Source organism: Arachis hypogaea, chromosome 20 (assembly GCF_003086295.3).
Source record: "Arachis hypogaea cultivar Tifrunner chromosome 20, arahy.Tifrunner.gnm2.J5K5, whole genome shotgun sequence".
Lineage (NCBI taxonomy): Eukaryota > Viridiplantae > Streptophyta > Magnoliopsida > Fabales > Fabaceae > Arachis > Arachis hypogaea.
This window is the reverse complement of record NC_092055.1, coordinates 91,577,698-91,597,923: the sequence shown is the minus strand read 5'-3', so window position 1 is coordinate 91,597,923 and position 20,226 is coordinate 91,577,698. Positions and strand designations below refer to the sequence as shown.

At 36.3% G+C, this 20,226-nt stretch overlaps 1 non-coding gene across 1 annotated transcript; it reads right to left on the bottom strand.

The window, feature by feature from the left end:
• Window positions 1-19,776: 19,776 nt before the first annotated feature.
• On the bottom strand, window positions 19,777-19,884 carry LOC112787183 (small nucleolar RNA R71). Its single transcript, XR_003194611.1, has one exon. It is a non-coding gene; the product is annotated as a small nucleolar RNA R71 (small nucleolar RNA).
• Window positions 19,885-20,226: the final 342 nt, after the last annotated feature.

Genomic DNA, 20,226 nt, shown 5'->3' with positions numbered 1-20,226 from the left:
GAGTGGTAATTGGATTATTTTCATGGATTGTTAATGCAAAGGATTACTTTTACTTTTAATTAATTTTGAATCTATATTTTATTTAAATTATCATGTCTTCTTCTTATATTTTTTCTAAGCGTTATATTCATGTCAATGGAGTAGATTCCCTACTTGACATGGGGGTTGATTAAAAGGAGACACTTGAGTTGGAAGGCTTAAGTGATGGTTAAATTGGAAGTTGTTGGCTAGTTCTGTATTTACTAACGCTAGACCTTCCCAAGGGAGAGGACTAGGATTTGCGAATAAGAGTTAGCTCAATCACTTGACTTTTCTTTATTTAGTAAGGGTTAACTAAGTGAAAACAACAACCTTTTTGATACTATACTTAAAAGATCCCAACAAAGATAGAACTTCCGATTAATCATTCTCCCAGTCAAGGCTTTTTATTTAGAATATTATAAATCTCTTTTAATTTTGATTGCACTAAATTACAATTGTTTAATTTCTGTTATTCAACTCTCAAAACTCTCAGAAAACTCCTGATTAATAACTTAGCACCCTTTCTAGCAACTCATTGGGAGACGACCTATGATTCATACTCCCAGTATTTTTATTCTAAACCTTTTTTGTGACAACCTTGTAAATTGATGAGGTGGATTTATGCTGGTTAAGAGCTATACTCGCAACGCTGTTCTATTATATTATAATTTCTTAATTGGTCTAACTTCTGCAACTCGTCAGAAAGCACAACCGCCAGCTTGATTATACATCTCTCAGATGGCTAATCCACGACTTTGTTGGGGACTTGTCGAGACACCAGTTCAGCCAATTTTCAGGGAGATTAGGGTCTCTACGGTAGAGGCTAGAACCTAAAGAAGCAGCATTCTCTGATCCGGAAGATTGGACCTTGTCTGTGGCATTTTGAGTAGGATTGCCAAGAGAATGAACTGCTAGAGCTTCACGCTTCGTCAGATTGGATGACCACGGCCAATGGCGTTTGATCTGGAGAAAAGGAGACTGATGATCATAACCTATGGCGTCAATCACATACAGCCTGCCATAGAAGAGATCATTCACAAGCAAAGAGGACAGTATTACCAGAGTTAATTCAGAAAGACAAAGCAACTCCAATCCTTAACCATATTCCTATTACTGATTTTAATTTATACAATATTCCTTTAATACAATTCCATATCCAACAACCTTCTAATTTCGCCTGACTAAGACCTACAAGATAACCATAGCTTGCTTGAAACCATAATCCTCATGGGATCGACCCTGACTCGCTCATGTATCACTTAGACGACCCAGTGCACTTGCTAGTACAGCTGTACGGAGTGTGGGGATCCATGCACCAAGTTTTTGGTGTCGTTGCCGGGTATTGTTCGAGTTTGGACAAACTGACGGATTGTCTTGCTCCCTAGATCAGATAATTTATTTTATTTTGTTGAGTCTTTCATTTTTATTTTCTTCTTCTCTATTTTTCGAAAAATTTAAAAACTTTTTCAAAAATATCTTTATTTTCTTTGTTCAATTTTTGTTTTTGGTTTGAGTCTTTTGTTTGTGTTCTTGGTTAAATTTTCATTTTCTTTGAGTCTTTCTTTCAAAAAACATTTTCAAAAATATTTTCTTTGGTTAAATCTTATGTCAATTTTTTAAGTTTGGTGTCTTGTGTTTTTTCTTTAATTTTTTGAAAATTTATCTTTGGTTTTCTAAAAATTTTAAGACTGGTGTCCTTTATATGTTCTTGTGTTCTTTAAATTTCTTGAGTCTTGTTCTTAGTGTTCTTGTCAATCTTCAAAGTGTTCTTGTATTTTCTTTGTGTTTTGATCTTAAAATTTTTAAGTTTGGTGTCCCTTTTGTGTTTTTCTTTAAATTTTTGAAAATTAGTCCCTTTTGATTTAAAAATTTTAAATTTTTTGTCTTTTACTTATTTTTCTCTTTCTTCATTAAATTCAAAAAAATATCTTTTCTATTTTTATTTTTATTAACTTTTTTCAAAAATTTTAAAATAAAAATTCAAATTTCAATTTTAAAATTTTATCTTACCTTATCTTTGTTTTCAATTTTCAAAAAATCAAATCTTTTCAAAATAAAAAATCTTATCTTTTTCAAAATCTTATCTTTTTTTCAAAATTCAAATTTTAAAATCAAGTCGTTTTCAAAATGAAATTTCAAACCTTATCTTTTTCAAATCTTTTTAATTTCTTATCTTATCTTTTCTTATCTTTTTAATTTTAAATTTTTAAAATTCAAATCTTTTCTTATCTTATCTCTTATCTTATTTTATTTTAAAATCTTTTCTTAATTAATATCTTATCTTCTCTCTCTTCATTTTCAAAACTTCTTAACTAACTCTTCTCTCTCTCAATTTTCGAAAACTGCTTCGGTAAAATCTGGTTAATTAATAACTAATTAACTCACAAATTAAAATATATTCTAGAAACTAAGAAATGAGATTTTTATGATTTAATATGATAGATAAAATTAAAATGAGAATTTTGACACTAATTTTAAAGAAATCGGCCCAAGATTGGGTTGAACGGGCCGAACCGATTGAACCGGGCTCAAAATGGGCCCAAGGCCCAACCCATTCAACCAAGACACATTAAATGGGCCATGAATTCCTCTCTCCTTCAGTAAAAACACGTTGAAGCATTTGGAGAAGAGGAGGAAGAACACTCCATGAAACATAAACCCTTGGTTATCTTCAATCCTTGATAACTTTTGATCCGGAGCTCCGATTGATGAACCGTTTGTGGCTACGCATCAAGCTTGAGGAGCTCTTCAAATCTATCCAAACAAAACAGTAAGTAAATTGCGTTTTCCTAGCTCTATTTCTGCTGGTATATTAATTTCGGGTTTAAGGTTTGTGGAACTCAATTCCTTGATAATTTTCATGTTTTAGGGGTTCTCTAGACTTGATTCCTTGTGGGTAATTGCTCAAGGATCAGTGGGTAAAGGTAAGGAAACTCTAAACCCTTGTGGTTGCCCAATTTCATGTGCTCTAGTGTTAAAATTGTTCAATTGTATGAACTAGTTGACTTTATGTTGAAATAGAGTTGAAAATTGTCAAATTGGAGCTTGATTGAAGTCTTGGAAAGGCTTGGAGTGGACTTTTGGTGCTGGAAGATCCATTTGAAAGGTGTTGGAGCCCTGAAGGTTTGAGGAAAGTGAAAATTGGAGGCTTTCCGGGTTGAACGGGAATCGGCCAAGGTATGGTTTCAGTTTTCTGTATCTAAAATGTAATGTGGTTATAAAAACGTAGGCTAGTGGCCCTAGGATAAGATTTTGAAATATTGATATAGTTAATGGATGATATAAGTTGTGTTATGTATGAATTCGGTGGATTGTGAAATTTTGATGTGGATTAAGTTGAAATTATGTGAATGATGATTGTTTGGTTGTGAGTGTTGCTAATTATTGATGATCATGTAAGAGTATGAGTAATGTGGAATTGATATGCTTAAAGTGTTGGTAAGATTGAGGCTCTTGTTGTTGAGCATGAATTAGTATGTGATAATGATGTGTATGTTCATGGTGATTGATGAAATTGAATAAACGCTTGGAAAGTTGAGCTATGGAATGTTGATTATAAATTGAAATTATTGATTTGAGATTTGGTTAAATGTGTAAAAATTAGTGGGTTGATGATTGGATGAGAGGTTAGAGATGTTTGATGTTGGAATGGTTGGATTTTAGTGAATTTGGAAGTGTAGGTTTTGGAAATTGGAAGTTTATAAACTTTGGTAAAATTGAAATTTTGATGAACTTCAACGGATTATATCTCAAGCTATTGTTTTTGGAATTTGATGCTTTTTATATCAAAAGAAATTTGGTGAAAATCTGAATTTTGTGGAAGGAGATACGACCGTTGAAAGTTTGGACCCGAAATCTGAATTCTGCAGATTCCGCAGAATTTGTGATTTCTGGTTTGTGTGCGCACGCACATCCCGTGAATTTTTGGAGCTGTGCATACGTATAGCCTTGCGTGCACACACACGTTGGGAAGGACATTCTGTTGATGGCACTGCACGTCCTGTGCGCACACTCAACAAGGGAAATTTTGCTTTCTGTGCGTACGCACAACCCTGTGCACACCCATACTCCTGTGCGTACGCACCCGACCCTATTTTCTTATAAAACCTCTATTTTTAAGTCTTTCACCTTCCCATCAAGCTCGTACCCGTCCGAGATGCTATTTCAAGCTTATAACCCCCATTTTCATCCGTTAAATCTTAAATCAATGTAGAATGCCTAGTGACTGAGAGGAAGCTAGGGAAGGAGGTAACTTATAGATGAAGAAAGGGCATATTATGATGAGTTATGATTAATGATGAGGATATGAGTTGTGGAAGAAGATAGCGGGGTGCTGTGTATTCCATGAGTCGAAGGGCTGTGTTTGTTAGTGAATTATGGCTGGTTGTGTATTATGCCGGGTTTGTTTGTTAATGAATTGATGATGAATGTTGAGAATAATTATAGTTGTTGAGAATTGTTATTATTGTTGATGATTAATGATTGTTAATGAGAATGTTATTGGTGAATGAATGAGGAGAATTATCTGTTAGAGTGGAGTATGTATATTTGTATGATTCAATGAGATAGAGATGCCGGGTAAGAGGCGGTGGGAAATGACCACTCGCTCCGGGTATATGATTAAGAAGGGTAGAGATGTTGAGAATCTATGGAAAGTAAATTAATGAGTTAGTGATTATGAAGGAATTGGAATGATACGAAAAATAGACTTGGATTTGATTGTGATGTGCCTCCGGGTAAGATGCATCGGTGTTAACCACTTACTCTGGGTAAGAGGCAAGAACTCCGGGTAAGATGCAGTGGTGTTACCCACTTGCTCCGGATATGTATTGAGAATGAATGGATGAATAAATGAATGATAATGATAATGAAAGTGTGTTTCTGTATGTGACTCCGGGTAAGATGCAGTGGTGTTATCCAATTGCTCCAGAAAGGCTGCGGGTAAGACGCAAGGGCTGTCTTCTATTGCCGCTTGCTCCGGGCCGGAAATGTAACACTGCCTGGATAAGAGGCAGGGTGAAGTTGTCTCCTGCTCTGGATACGCGGGTAAGATGCAAGGGTTGTGGCGTTGTCCCACTTGCTCCGTGTTTGGTGTCCTATCCAATGGTTAGCTACCAGGACATGTCGGGTTGGCTTTGCAACCGACATATGAGACTCATTAACCACTAGGACAGGCTTGCATCATATGCATCTATATGTCTTGTTTGGATTGCCTAAGTGATTGCATATCTAAATGCTACTTGATTATCTACTCTATTTGAATCCTATTTGTGATTTCTCTGTTTGTAATAATTGTGTTTGTTGCATTTGGTTCCGTTGGTGGTTGGAAGGTTTGGAGGAGTTGGAAAGGCGATTTTTAGATAGCTCTGAAGACCCTAAGCTAGTTGCCTGTTTTCTCTTTATGGTTTAGTTATGTTTTAAGCTTTAATTATCTATTTGAAGTTCTAGGATTGCCTTTGGCTTTCCCAGGACATTATATGTTAGATATGCGGGCATCGTTACCATGCTGAGAACCTCCGGTTCTCACCCATGCAGGTTTTGTGGTTTTCAGATGCAAGACAGGTGGTACCTCGCTGAAGCATGCTGGAAGCTTCTGATGTTGCAAAGATCTTTACCTTTTGAGTTTATTTTGGTTATATGTATTTGTTTAGATACTTAATATCTCCACCTGTTATATGTATGCTGTATTTATTCCTCTTAGAGGTGATATTGGAGATTCAGGTCTTGTAATTCTTTATTTTGTGTTTTCTTATATATCTATATATGTATATACACCTATTCGCTTGGGCCGGTTTATCTTCGCGAGCCGAGTCTTGAGCTTTGTTACATGTGTTTTGGAACTCTTGGTATATTAATCCCTTAGCTGGTTCTATCTTGCACTATCTGCTTTATCGCTTCGTGAGCATTGCGCTTTTCAAATTAACGATTTTTGCTTTGTCCCTTTCTTTAAAGGCTCCTAGTTATAAACCTTTTTCACTATATTATATAATAAATTTTATTTTAGAAGTCGTAGCGCTTCGCCACCTCTGTTTTACATCCTAGGTGTAAAGCTCTGTGTGGTAGGGTATTACACCTTCTTCTTCTCTCTCTTCTATTTTTGAAAATTCACTAACTAATTTTCAATTCTTTTTTTAATTATTAACTTAATTTTCAAAAATAATTAACAAATAAAATAAAAACAAACAAAAATATTTTAATTCTTAATTATCTTTTCTAATTCTAATTCTTCTCGTCTCTATTTATATTATTCGAATTTTTCTTCTCTCTCATCTTCTATCTTCACTTTTTTATCTTCTTCTTCTTTCTTCACATCTCACTGGGAGCCTTCTATACTCAAATCAGAAATAGAAGCTTCCTTTCTTTTTTTTCTTCTCTTCTTGTTTATGACCAGGAACAGGGATAAAGAACTCCTCTTTGATCTTGATCCTGAACCTGAAAGGACTTTGAAAAAAAGCTTACAACAAGCTAGAGCACAACACTTTAGAAGAAACCTTTCAGAAAATATTGAACAAGAAATAGGAGACATGGTCGAACCTGAAGGTGATGCCAGAAAGGTTCTTGGTGATTTCACCATGCCTACCTCTGACTTTTATGGTAGAAGTATCTTTGTACCTGCCATTGGAGCTAACAATTTTGAGCTTAAGCCTTATTTAGTCTCTCTTCTGCAATAGAATTGCAAGTTCCATGGACTTCTATTGGAAGATCCACATCAATTCTTAGCTAAATTCTTGCAAATTTGTGATACTATTAAGACTAATGGAGTAAATCCTGAAGTCTACAAGCTTATGCTCTTTTCCTTTGCTGTAAGAGACAAAGCTAAGATATGGTTGGATTCCCAACCAAAAGAGAGCTTAGGCTCTTGGGAAAAGCCGGTTAATGCTTTTATGGTTAAATTCTTTCCCCCTCAAAGGATGAGCAAAATTAGAGTGGAAGTACAAACCTTCAGACAAAGAGAAGGTGAATCCCTCTATAAAATTTGGTAAAGATACAAGCAATTAATTAGGAGATGTTGTCCTGACATGCTCTCAGAATGGTCTATCATAGGCGTGTTCTATGATGGTCTGTTTGAAATGTCCAAAATTTCATTAGACAGCTCTTCAGGTGGATCACTCCACTTGAAGAAAATACCTGCAGAAGCAAGAGAACTCATTGAGATGGTTGCAAATAACTACTTCATGTACACTTCTGAAATAAATCCTATAAACCATGGGACTTCTTAGAAGAAAGGAGTTCTTGAAGTTGATACTCTAAATGCCATCTTGGCTCAAAATAAGATCTTGACCCAACAGGTCAACATGATCTCTCAGCATCTGACTGGACAGCCAACTATAGCTAGCTGCACCCAAGAAGTATCTCCTGATGTAGATGCTTGACGAAGAGAACTATTGTTAGTCTAGATTTTCACAAAATAGAATTCCATCGTTGAAAGTATAGTCCAAAGCAACAATGAATTCTCTTAGTCAAATAATAAATTTCAATACAAAGTATAAAACGAGATCGAGAGTAATTCAACCTCGGGTCGTTCTCCCTAGGAATACAAATGAAATGTTACACTTTCGGTTGTTAAGAGGGCAAAAAGGGGGTGTTCAAGCAAGAAATGAAAGATTAAAAGAACTAAGCAATGAAAGAACTAAGGAATGATCGAAATTGTAATTCATGCAAGTAAAGAGAAGGCAAGATCAAAACCTAATAAAAATGCTATAAGTGCAATAAAAGAGCCTTGACTTGGGAATGAGGATCCAAGGAATCCTTTCATCGCTATAACCACAACTATGGTAATTATGATGAGTCAATCTTGCCTAGTCAACCCCAACCATTGAGGAGTAAGTCAAGCAAGCATAATTGACCTTAATCCATAAGTCCTAACTAACTTACCAAACTAGTTGATAAAAGGCTAGCGTCAATGGAAACAAGAGTCAACTAACTACCCAAGAATTACCACTAAATGTCGGACATTATGACTATAATATCCTAGGAACTCAAACCACAAGCCAAGGTGGGAAAATCTACTCAAAACTTAAAGTTGGCATTTTCACAAACACCTTGTGTGCATAAAAGTAAAACATGGGAAATTGCAAAGTAAAATGGATAACTATAACTAACTATCAACAAAACCAAACATAAACAAGCAATCAAACATAAAGGAAGCATGAAATGTAAAATTCATTGATCAAAACTTCAAGAAACATAAAATTGCAATATGAACAGAGTAACTTGAACCAAAAGGAAGTGAAAGTAAAAGTGCTTTAATTAAAGAGGAAATTTAGAGTACTTACAATTGAAGAAGTAAAAATCCAAAAATCAAGCTTGCTATAAAATGCTATAATAGAGATTTATAAACCCTAGGAGAGCTCTCTACTCTACACTACTCCTACTCCTAATTACTATGCAAAACTATGTAAAATAAAGTCTAAGTCCTAATGCCTTCAAATGTGTTGATATCCCCTTTATATAGCCTTCCATTTCAGCCTTCCAGCCTTCCAAAATGGGCCAAGAGGCCTCAGAATTTGCACAGTACGTGTTTTATTAATGCAATCACGTGTTGGTTCCTGTGCGGATGCACAGATGTGTGCGTCCGCACACTCGGCTGAAAATTGACCTGTGCGTACGCACAGGTGTGTGTGTACGCACACATGGAAATTCTCGCTTGTGCTCGCGCACGCAGGGCTGTGCACACGCATACTTCGCTGTGTGCTTTTCCTTGTTTTCATCATGTTTTCTCCCTTGTACATGCTTCCTTCCACTTTTGGCTATCCATTCTTGCCTCCAAGGCTTGAAATCACTCACAAACCAAATCACGGCATCGAATGACATAAAAGTGGAATTAAAAATCACTAATCTAAGCATTAAAACGCATGCTTTTACATTTAGAATCAAATTAGGAATCAAACACAAAAGTATGCTATTTGAGTGCTTAAGTGTGATTTCATGTGATAGAATCCATCCAAATCAAGCCAAAATATATCAGAAAATATGGGCTCATCAATTCCCCCACACTTAAACAATAGCATGTCCTCATGCTAAACCAACAAGGAGAATGATCAAAAGGGGTAATCAACTTATTAATTGTAACTACCTATATGCATGCAAGTATATTATATACTATCTATATCTATATATCTATCTATAGTATCTATATGAAATTGGTGAAACAAACAATCAAGTTTCCAAGCAAGGATGGACAAATAGGGCTAAGCAAGGAAATAAACCAATGCATCCAAAATCTAAAGAATTGATTCAACCCATCAAAGTGAAGCAACTTGCAAGAATACATGATAAGGAGTATGAAAAGATAGAATTGAGTAATTGAGCCCTTACTAAGAGTGTATACACTCTAGTCACTCAATGTTTAGGGGTTTAATCACTCAAGTCTCTTCTAATCATGCTTTCAAGGAATTGCTTTTCATCTAACAATCAACAATAAGTGATGCATGAATGCAATTATCATGAGGACTTCATATGGTTGTAATGGGGTTAGGGTAAAGGTGGGATATATATGGCTAAGTGGACTAAAATGGTTGAATCCTTGATTAGTTTAAGTCATCCACATCAACCTATATTAATCAAATCAAAACAAAATGCAATCCTAACCTTCCATTAATTCTTTTTCACAAACATTCATGTATGGCTTATCATCCACATCACATATGCATTTCTTATTCATTTTTCTTTTCTTCGGGATAACTTTCATCCCTTTTTTATGATGATACTGGTTTTTTTTTTTTTTGAAAGTAAAAGTAAAATGCATATGATTCTAGTAGCTCATACATGAGTGCACCCATTTTCCAAAATTTTTAATGAAATACCTAAATTAAACATTTTCATTCATTACCAATATTTTCCAAAATTTCCCCCACACTTAGATGATACACACTTCTCCAACCTAACCTAATCAAGGATACAATCCAAGGTAAGACATAGTTTTCTGCTTAAGGTTGTGTTATGGTGATGTTAAAACAATGGGGTCAATTAAGGCTCAAAAGGGGTTTAACAATGGTAAATGCAAAGAGTAGGCCATATGGGAAAAGTAAGCTTCTAAACAAAGATGGCCTCAATCATGCTCAATGCAATTCAAAACATCAATAATTGGAAATAAAGAATTAAGCAAAACCAAGATTACAATCATAGAAGAGATGTATCACACAATGAACAAAATTAGTGGTTAAAATATGTAACCACTCAATATAGCCCAAAAAATCACAAGGTAATTGTTCTTTATTCTTCTATGTTCCAAAAAGAAATAATTCAAGCAAGTTTGAAAACAGTTTTCTCAATCAATTCAATAGCACGCCCTTGACAAATTTTTTGGAAATCCTTGTTGTTTTTCACCAAAATTATTTCCTATATGTATGTATGATGTGATGGATGCAAAATTTTTCAAAATTTTCTAGTTCTTTTCCTAATTTTCAACAAGCAAAAAGTAACATGAACAATTAGGATCTAGATAAACTAGGCATAGGCTATTCACATCATCCAATCACAATCCATAACTATACTATATACCAGCAATATGAGGATGCAATATATATACCAAAACTAGAAATGCAATACTAAAGATACTAGAAGTGAAGCAAGCTACTATATATACAAAAGTACTAACAGTAGTGCATAAGTCAAAGTACTATAAATATCCACAAAAGCATAGTAAACTCAAAATAAACTAAATGGAAGTGTTCAGGAGAGAATGTTTACACCCAAAAATAGAAGATCCTCCCCCACACTTAAGTCATGCACTGTCCTCAGTGCCAAAGGAATCAATCAGGGGGAATCAACCATGTGAAGCTCCACCGCCTGACGGTGGTGGGTGGTGATGACACTGGTAAATAATGATGGCACTGGATGGTGTGTGGTAGTCTCACCTCAAAGCTCCTCAAGTGTGTGGCCAGCTGGCTCTGATGCTGTTTCAGCTCTCGGCTCGGCTACAGCTTCCGGATCCTCAACTTGCGGCTCCTCAGCTCTATGCTCCTCAGCTCTATGCTCTCCAACTCTATGCTTCTCAACTCTGGGCTCCTCAGGTCTCTGCTCAGCTGTTTGGACTTCCTGGCCAGCTTCAACTGTTGGCTCCTCAGATGCAAGCTCCTCGGCCTCAGGCTCTGGTGTGTCTAGAAGAGGTGGCCCAGGGTCTCTACCCTCAAACTTTGCAACTATCCACTGGAAGCAGCGAGTGTTGTGGCGCTTGGATCGGTGGACAGCCTGAAGGAGCTCCCAACACAACTCATATGGTGTTGATGATCGGGTTTTTCTATCGGTAAAGAATGAAAGTAATCGCGTTGTAAGTATAGTGTCTAAACCAACAGAAAAATCCTTTCGTACAAATGTTTTGGTTGTCACAAGTAACAAACCCAATAAAATTTATAAACCGAAGTATTCAAATCTCGGGTCGTCTTCTCAAGGAACTGCAGGGAGGTGTTCTTATTATTAGTTATGGAACATAGTGTTTTTGGGTTTTAAAAGGGTTGAACAAGGAAAATAAATTGCAGGAATTAATAAATTAATATCTAATAAAACTCTTGGCAAGGTATGAAAATTCGGAAGTCCTATCATAGTTATCCTTATCGATGGTGATGAGAATTGAGTTTTAATCCCACTTAGTTAACCTTTACTAAAGCAAGGAAAAGTCAAGTGGGCTATTTAGTTAGATCCTCAAGTCCTAGCCAACTCCTAAGGAAAGACTAGATTTAGGGGAATTCAATTCAATTAGCCAAAATAATAATTAACAATCATGATAAGTTTGATAACTCAAGAATATCCAGTTAATCAATTAAAGCCAAGAATATAAAAAGCTAAATAAGAATCATAAATCTGAAATACCTCAATTTATATTAAATAGAGAAAATCCTACAATGAATGGTTCTTAAGTCAATTTGGTAACATAAGTAATTAAATAAAAGCATTAAAGTATCTGAAAGTAAAAGAGAAATATAAAGTGAAAGGAATATTGAACCTGAGAGGAAGTTGTAATCCTAAATCCTTTAAGAGGAATCCTAATCCTAAAACCTAAGAGAGAGGAGAGAACCTCTCTCTCTAAAAATTACATCTAAATCATGAAAAGTGAATTATTGGAAGGCTCCCATGAATGGATGCATTTCCCCACTTTATAGCCTCTAATTTGTGTTTTCTTGGCCGAAAACTGGGTCAAAAACAGTCCAGAAATTGCCCCAGCGATTTCTGTTACGTTCAGGTCGCGGGAAGGTGACGCGGAGGCGTCATCCACGCATTTGCGTGGATCACATTTTTTCCAGGTCACGCGTCCGCATGATCCACGCGTTCGCGTTGGCTGGCTTCAGGGCAACTATGGCAAATTATATATCGTTGTAAAGCCCCGGATGTTAACTATCCAACGCAATTGGAACCGCATCATTTGGACCTCTGTAGCTTAAGTTATGATCGATTTTGTACTAAGAGTTCAGGCTGGACAGCTTTAGCAGTTCCTTTAGTTTCTTGTATTCCTTCCACTTTTGCATGCTTCCTTTCCATCCTCTAAGCCATTCCTGCCCTGTAATCCCTGAAATCACTTATCACACATATCAAGGCATCGAATGGTAATAAGAGAGGATCAAAATTAATAAAATTAAGGTCAAAGAAATATGTTTTCAATCATAGCACAAAATCAGGAAGGAAAACGTAAAACCATGCAAATCATATGAATAAGTGGGTAAGGACTTGATAAAATCCACTCAATTGAGCACAAGATAAATCATAAAATAGTGGTTTATCAACCTCCCCACACTTAAACATTAGCATGTCCTCATGCTAAGCTCAAGAGAAGCTATAAAGGGGTGAAGAGCAATGATAGAATGTATGAAATACAACCTATCAATATGAATGCAACTACATGCAGAATGTTTCTACATACTTGGTTAAAAGTAAATAAATCTTCCAAGAACATAGATGAACTGGATTTCACTAATTTAAATCATAAAAATGAAGTACAAATAGATTTGCAAGAAGAAGATAGCTCATGAAAGCAGGGAACAAGGAATCGAGCATCGAACCCTCACTGGAAGTGTATACACTCTAATCACTCATGTGTTTAAGGTTCGATTCTCTCAATCCTCTACTAACCTTGCTTTCTAAGGCTTGATTTTCTTCTAACAATCAACATAAATTTAATGCACATATACACATATCAAGAGGTCTTTTAAGGGTTGTAATGGGGTTAGGGTCAAGGTAGGATTGTATTTAGCCAAGTGGACTAAAATCTGAATCCTTAATTAACTTAAACTTTCCACCTATCTTTAGACAATCCATGTAATCATAGTATCACATCTAACTATCCATTAACCATGTTTTCCACATATTCATGCATTCTAATTTCAAGTACAGTACATATGCATTGCTTTCACCATTTACTTTGGGGCATTTTGTCCCCTTTTATTATTTGCTCTTTTTCTTTTCTTTTTCTCCTTTATTTATTTATTTATTTAATTTTTTTCTTTTTTTCTTTTTTTCTTTTTTTCTTTTTCTCTTTTTTTCTTATTTATTTATTTATTTATTTATTTATTTATTTATCAATGCATATGATTAAATTATTGAATGCATGAATATGTCCTAAACATTTCTTTCACATTTTCATAAAGATATACAATGCCCAATTCTTAAACCAAACGTTTCCAAACCCACTTTTCCCACACTTAAATCATAAGCACTCTCACTAGTCTAAGCTAACCAAGGATTCAAATTAAGGACATTATTATTTTCCGCTTAGAGTTAGTGATGAGCTAAAGTAAAGAACAAAGGGGTAAAATAGGCTCAAAATTGGTTCGCAAGGGATAATGAAGGAGTAAGGCCATATAGGTATGTAAGCTCAGTAAAACAAAGGCCTCAATCATATAAGTTCATGCATATATTAAACCATGGAAATATAGAATTAAGCAAGACAAAGATCAGAATTTTAGAGAGAAAAATACACACCAAAAATAAAATTATTGGTTGATAAGATGCAACCAATTCAAATAGGCTCAAAAATCTCACAGGTTTTGTGTGTTCGAGCTCTAAACCATGTTCCAGTATAATATTTCTTCAAACAAGTTTTTTTCAAAAAGTTTAATTCAAATTAGTGAAATGCTATAAAAAGTTTCTTGAAAAAGAAAATATTACTTTAACCAGGTGGTAGTAAAATATGCACAAAATCAAACATGCAAATGCAACAAATGAACAAGCAAAAAAAATTTAAACATTGGTGTTGAGAAGAGAATAACTAACCCATGGAGATCGGTATCGACCTCCCCACACTTAAAGATTACACCGTCCTCGGTGCATGCTAAGATGTACAAGTGGATGCAGGTTGTGGTTCCTCAGGTGGGGCTCTTTTTGTTCCTTTCCTTGCTGGTGGTTTGGGAGTAGCTTTCTCTTTACCCTTCTTGGTGGCCATCCTGAAAATGGAAAAAGAAAGTAACTTTTAAAGCTAAGGGTTAGAGCAAGGAAGAGAGCAGGAAAGGTGGTAATCAATGCACAATAAAGGAGAATGACGTTAACACATGGTCATGACTACATGTGAAAAGTTCATCAATGGAAATATAGCAAGTGCATGTAATGACAATTAAATGCAAGATGTTTATTGGCATGCTGGCAAAGGCATGAGTAGCATAGATCAAGCATTCCATGTCCAAGTTAGATTACCAAGTCTTTCAAACTAACATGTTTGAATAATAATTATATTTAATTAATAAAAAGAGTTTTGTGAAAAGCAAGCATTTAGAGTAGTAGAATAAAGAAATCTAAAAAATAGTGCACAATGCCATACGGGTGTTTTCACAAACACATAGCATGCATGGTATATAAGTTATAGAATGTATTAAATTGAACATGCAAGCAATCCTTTAAAAAGTAATATATAATAAACAATTCCTTTAATAATCCACAAGTAAAATATAGAAAATAATGACCCAAATAAATTTCTAACACCAATGAAAATAATGCAATGAATGAAAGTATGCAAATAAATTAGATGAAATAGAATGGGAGTGAAGAGGGATGAGAAGTTAAAGAGATGAAGAAGAAGAAAGTAAGAAAAGGAAGAAGAAAGGAGAAAATATAGAAGAAATTACGATTAGAAAAGAAAAGATAAGATAATTGGTGCTGATCTGGATAAGTTGTGCGGCGCAGGCAATGCGAGCGCGTGGGTTACGCGTTCGCACAGATAACGCTTCTATGAAGTGACGCGGATGCGTGGGTCACGCGTTCGCGTGGAGTGATTTTTGCCATTAGCGCGAGGGCAGCCTCGCGGTCGCGCAACTCTCTGTTTTAAATGCATTTTGCCAAAAATCTGGGTGACGCGGTAGCGTGGTTGACGTGATCGCGTGAATGGCCATACTTTGAAAAACGACGCAGACGCGTGAGGCACGCACTCGCGTGGTGGGGCTTGTGCTTCTAGCGTGGTTCCAGCCCCACTCTATTACAACTTGCTGTCATACACCCGTTTTACGTCGATTTTTTGGGTCACGCGTTCGCGTGGGTGACGCGGACGCGTGGGAGGCGTAATTCCCAAATGACGCGGCCGCGTGGTTGACGCGGACGCGTGGGCATGTTTGTACCAAAGGCACGCCTCCAGCCACACTCTCGCGTGACTCTCTGTTCAATTCTCTTTTCTTCAAAATGCACTGGTGACGTGGACGCGTCAGCGACGCTGCCGCGTCGCGTGCGTGTTTTTTTTTTATGCAAATTTCGAAAATTCAATTAAAATAAAGAGAAAAGATATTTTTTAATTAAATGAGGAAAGAGAAAAATAATAAAATGACACTAAACTTGAAATTTTTAGATCAAAACGAAGAGAACAACTAAGAACAACTTGAAGGTTAAGATGAACACAAGGAACAAATTTTTGAAAAATTTTTAATAACTAAATAAAAACCAATAACCTCTTAATTTATGAAAAAACAAAAATAAAAACAAATAAACAAGCAAAAAGCAAATATTTACAATAACCAATAATAAGGCACACGTTTGTAATTCCCCGGCAACGGTGCCATTTTGACGATTGGGTTTTTCTATCGGTAAAGAATGGAAGTAATCGCATTGTAAGTATAGTGTCTAAACCAACAGAAAAATCCTTTCGTACAAACGTTTTGGTTATCACAAGTAACAAATCCAATAAAATTTATAAACTGAAGTATTCAAACCTCGGGTCGTCTTCTCAAGGAACTGCAGGGAGGTGTTCTTATTATTAGTTATGGAAAATAGTGTTTTTGGGTTTTAAAATGGTTGAACAAGGAAAATAAATTGCAGGAATTAATAAATTAATATCTAATAAAACTCTTGGCAAGGTATGAAAATTCGGAAGTCCTATCCTAGTTATCCTTATCGATGGTGATGAGAATTGAGTTTTAATCCCACTTAGTTAACCTTTACTAAAGCAAGGGAAAGTCAAGTGGACTAATTTGTTAGATCCTCAAGTCCTAGCCAACTCCTAAGGAATGACTAGAGTTAGGAGAATTCAATTCAATTAGCAAAAATAACAATTAACAATCATGGTAAGTTTGATAACTCAAGAATATCCAGTTAATCAATTAAAGCCAAGAATATAAAAAGCTAAATAAGAATTATAAATCTAAAATACTTCAATTTATATTAAATAGAAAAAATCCTAACATGAATGGTTCATAAGCCAATTTGGCAACATAAGTAATTAAATAAAAGCATTAAAGTCTCTGAAAGTAAAAGAGAAATATAAAGTGAAAGGAATATTGAACCTGAGTGGAAGTTGTAATCCTAAATCCTTTAAGAGGAATCCTAATCCTAAAACCTAAGAGAGAGGAGAGAACCTCTCTCTCTAAAAACTACATCTAAATCATGAAAAGTGAATTATTGGAAGGCTCCCAAGAATGGATGCATTTCCCCACTTTATAGCCTCTAATCTATCTTTTATGGGCCAAAAACTGGGTCAAAAACAGCCCAAAAATCGCCCCCAGCGATTTCTATTACGTTCAGGTCGCGGCAAGGTGACGCGGAGGCATCGTCCACGCGTTTGCGTGGATTGCATTTTTGCCAGGTCACGCGTCTGCGTGATCCACGCGTTCGCGTCTCCTGGCTTCGGGGCAGCTATAGCAAATTATATATGGTTGTGAATCCCCAGATGTTAGCTTTCCAACGCAACTGGAACCGTATCATTTAGACCTCTGTAGCTCAAGTTATGGTCGATTTAGTACCAAGAGGTCAGGCTGGACAGCTCTAGCAGTTCCTTCAGTTTCTTGTATTCCTTCCACTTTTGCATGCTTCCTTTCCATCCTCTAAGCCATTCCTGCCCTGTAATCCCTGAAATCACTTAACACACATATCAAGGCATCGAATGGTAATAAGAGAGGATCAAAATTAATAAAATTAAGGTCAAAGAAACATGTTTTCAATCATAGCACAAAATCAGGATGGAAAACGTAAAACTATGCAAATCATATGAATAAGTGGGTAAGGACTTGATAAAATCCACTCAATTGAGCACAAGATAAATCGTAAAATAGTGGTTTATCAGGTGTTTGGGGTTTGGGTGTGGGTGCGGGTCCTGTAGGAGGTGCTGAAGGGTCGGCTGTTGATAAACCATTATTTTATGATTTATATTATGTTTCATTGAGTGGTTTTATCAAGTCTTTACCTACTTATTCATATGGATTGCATGATTTTATAATTCCTTCCTAGTATTGTTTTTGGTTGAAAACTTGCTTCCTAGAGACCTTTATTTTGTACATTTTAATTCTCCTTTATACCATTCAATGCCGTGATCCGTATGTTAAGTGTTTCAGGCTTCATAGGGCAAGAATGGCTTAGAGAATGGAGAGGAAGCTTGCAAAAATGGAAGGAACACAAGAAACTAAGGAGATGACCATCGAACACTAACGCGAGCGCATGGCTCACGCGGGCCCGCGAAATGAAGAAATTGCAGCGACGCGAACGCGTGCCTGATGCAAACGCGTGGATTGGAGTCTGCACGAATGACGCAAACGCGTGGACGATGCGTACGCGTGGCAAGGAAAATCACTGAATGACACGAACGCGTAGACGACGCGTACGTGTGACCTGCGCGATTTGCAGAAATAACAGAATACGCTGGGGGCAATTTCGGGCCGCGTTTTGACCCAGTTTTCGGCCCTGAAACACAGACTAAAGCTAGGGAACATGCAGAGACTCAACACGCCTCCACACACATTCAGATACATCGATATTAGGATTTTTTTTTAGTTTTAGATCTGAATTTAGATTAGTTTTACATTGATAGTTTATGCTTTTGCTTTGGATTTTGGATGCTGATGAGTCATTACCTCCGTTGAAGACACTACTTTAGTTTGTTTCCTTATTCCTTTATTCTTTTCAAGTTGATCATTGACCCTATTCAATTACGTATGTTGAATTTTGAATTTATTAATATATAGAGTTACTTTTATTTTTAATTAATTTTAAATCTCTATTTTATTTCATTTAATTATGTCTTCTTATATTTTTATGAGTATTAATTCCATGTCAATGGAGTAGATTTTCTACTTGACATGAGCGATGATTATGAGGAGACACTTGAGTTGGAATGCTCAAGTGCTTAGTTAAATTGGACGTTGTTGGCTAATTCGGTACCTACTAACGCTAGACCTTCCCAAGGGAGAGGACTAGGATTTGCGGGTAAGAGTTAGCTCAATCACTTGACTTTCCTTTATTTAGTAAGGGTTAACTAAGTGAAAACAACCACCCCTTTAAACTACACTTGAGAAGATTCCAACAAGGATAGAACTTCCAATTATTCATTCCCCAGTCAAGGCTTTTTATTTAGAATATCAATAATTATTCTTAGTTTATTTTTATTGTTTTAATTTACAATTTTTTTACTCATTATCAAAACTCAACTTTTTTGGAAAACTTCTAGTTAATAAAATAGCACGCTTTCCTGCAACTCGTTGGGAGACAACTTGGGACTCATACTCCCAGTATTTTTATTTCTAAAATTCGTGACAACATTTCTAAATTGACGAGGCAGATCTTAGCTGATTGAGATCTATACTCACAACGTATTCCATGTTTTGATTTTTTAATTAGCCGACTTCTGCCTGCCGATCAATTTTTGGCGCCATTGCTGGGGAGTTGCAATAATGTGATAGATTATTAATTAGTGTACATATTTTTATTTTTATTTGCATATTTTATTTTTTTTTCTGTTACCATGAGCTATATGTCTTTCTCATTAAATGACGCGTTCACTGCCTGATCCGAGCTTAGCCGCTTTTGATCCCGAAATTGAAAGAACTCTTTCACGTATTAGGCGAGCTCGATGTCGGTTAGCCTCTGAGGGTGGTGAAGTGATTGTTATCGATTCACCAGTCTCATCTGAGGGTGAATCTGAACCGCCATCTGAGAGCGAGACAAGCTCCTTTACTACTGATCCAGTTGATTCACGTGTAGGTAACATGGCAGAACCTAGGAGCATTACTCTCCAGGAAGCTGGAGCCCCAGATTTTACACTGCAACCTTATCAAGTGCATCATCCAAATCTGGCTGCAGATTTTGAATTGAAGACTGCACTAATCAACTTGATGCCCAAGTTTCATAGCTTACCTGCTCAAGAGCCTATTAAGCACCTTAGGGATTTCCAGACAGCTTGTTCTACTATTAGGCGTAATGGTGCAGATGAAACTTCTATTCTGTTAACTGCCTTCCCATTTTCTCTGGAGGGAAAGGCAAAGGAGTGGTACTACTCCCAACCTGAAGTAACTGTTACCAACTGGGATACACTCAGGAGAGAAATTTTTGGAAAAATACTTTCCAGCTGAAGTCACAGATAGACTGAGGAAAGAGATCTCCTGCATTGTTCAAGGAGACTCGGAGACTCTCTATGAATACTGGGAGCGTTTTAAGAACCTTCTAGACGTATGCCCCCATCACATGATTGACAGACTAGTGTTGATCAGCTACTTCACTCAAGGCATGAACCCCCAGGATAAGACCACACTGGATGGTGCTAGTAATGGTTCCCTGAAAAAGTACAGAACTGCAGATGAAGTATGGCAACTGATCAGCGACTTAGCTGAGTCCACTAGGAATCACAGGCAGAGGTGCAGCCACTCAAAAGCTGTTGCAGAGGTTTCCTCTAGCATTGAAACTACTGCTCTTACACAGAGTATATATGAAATGACCAACCTACTGAAGCAAATGCAATTAAATCAACAACAAGCATAGCAAGCTCAGCCTCACCCACCACAACAGAGCCAACAGTTAGTTTCACAAAGAGTA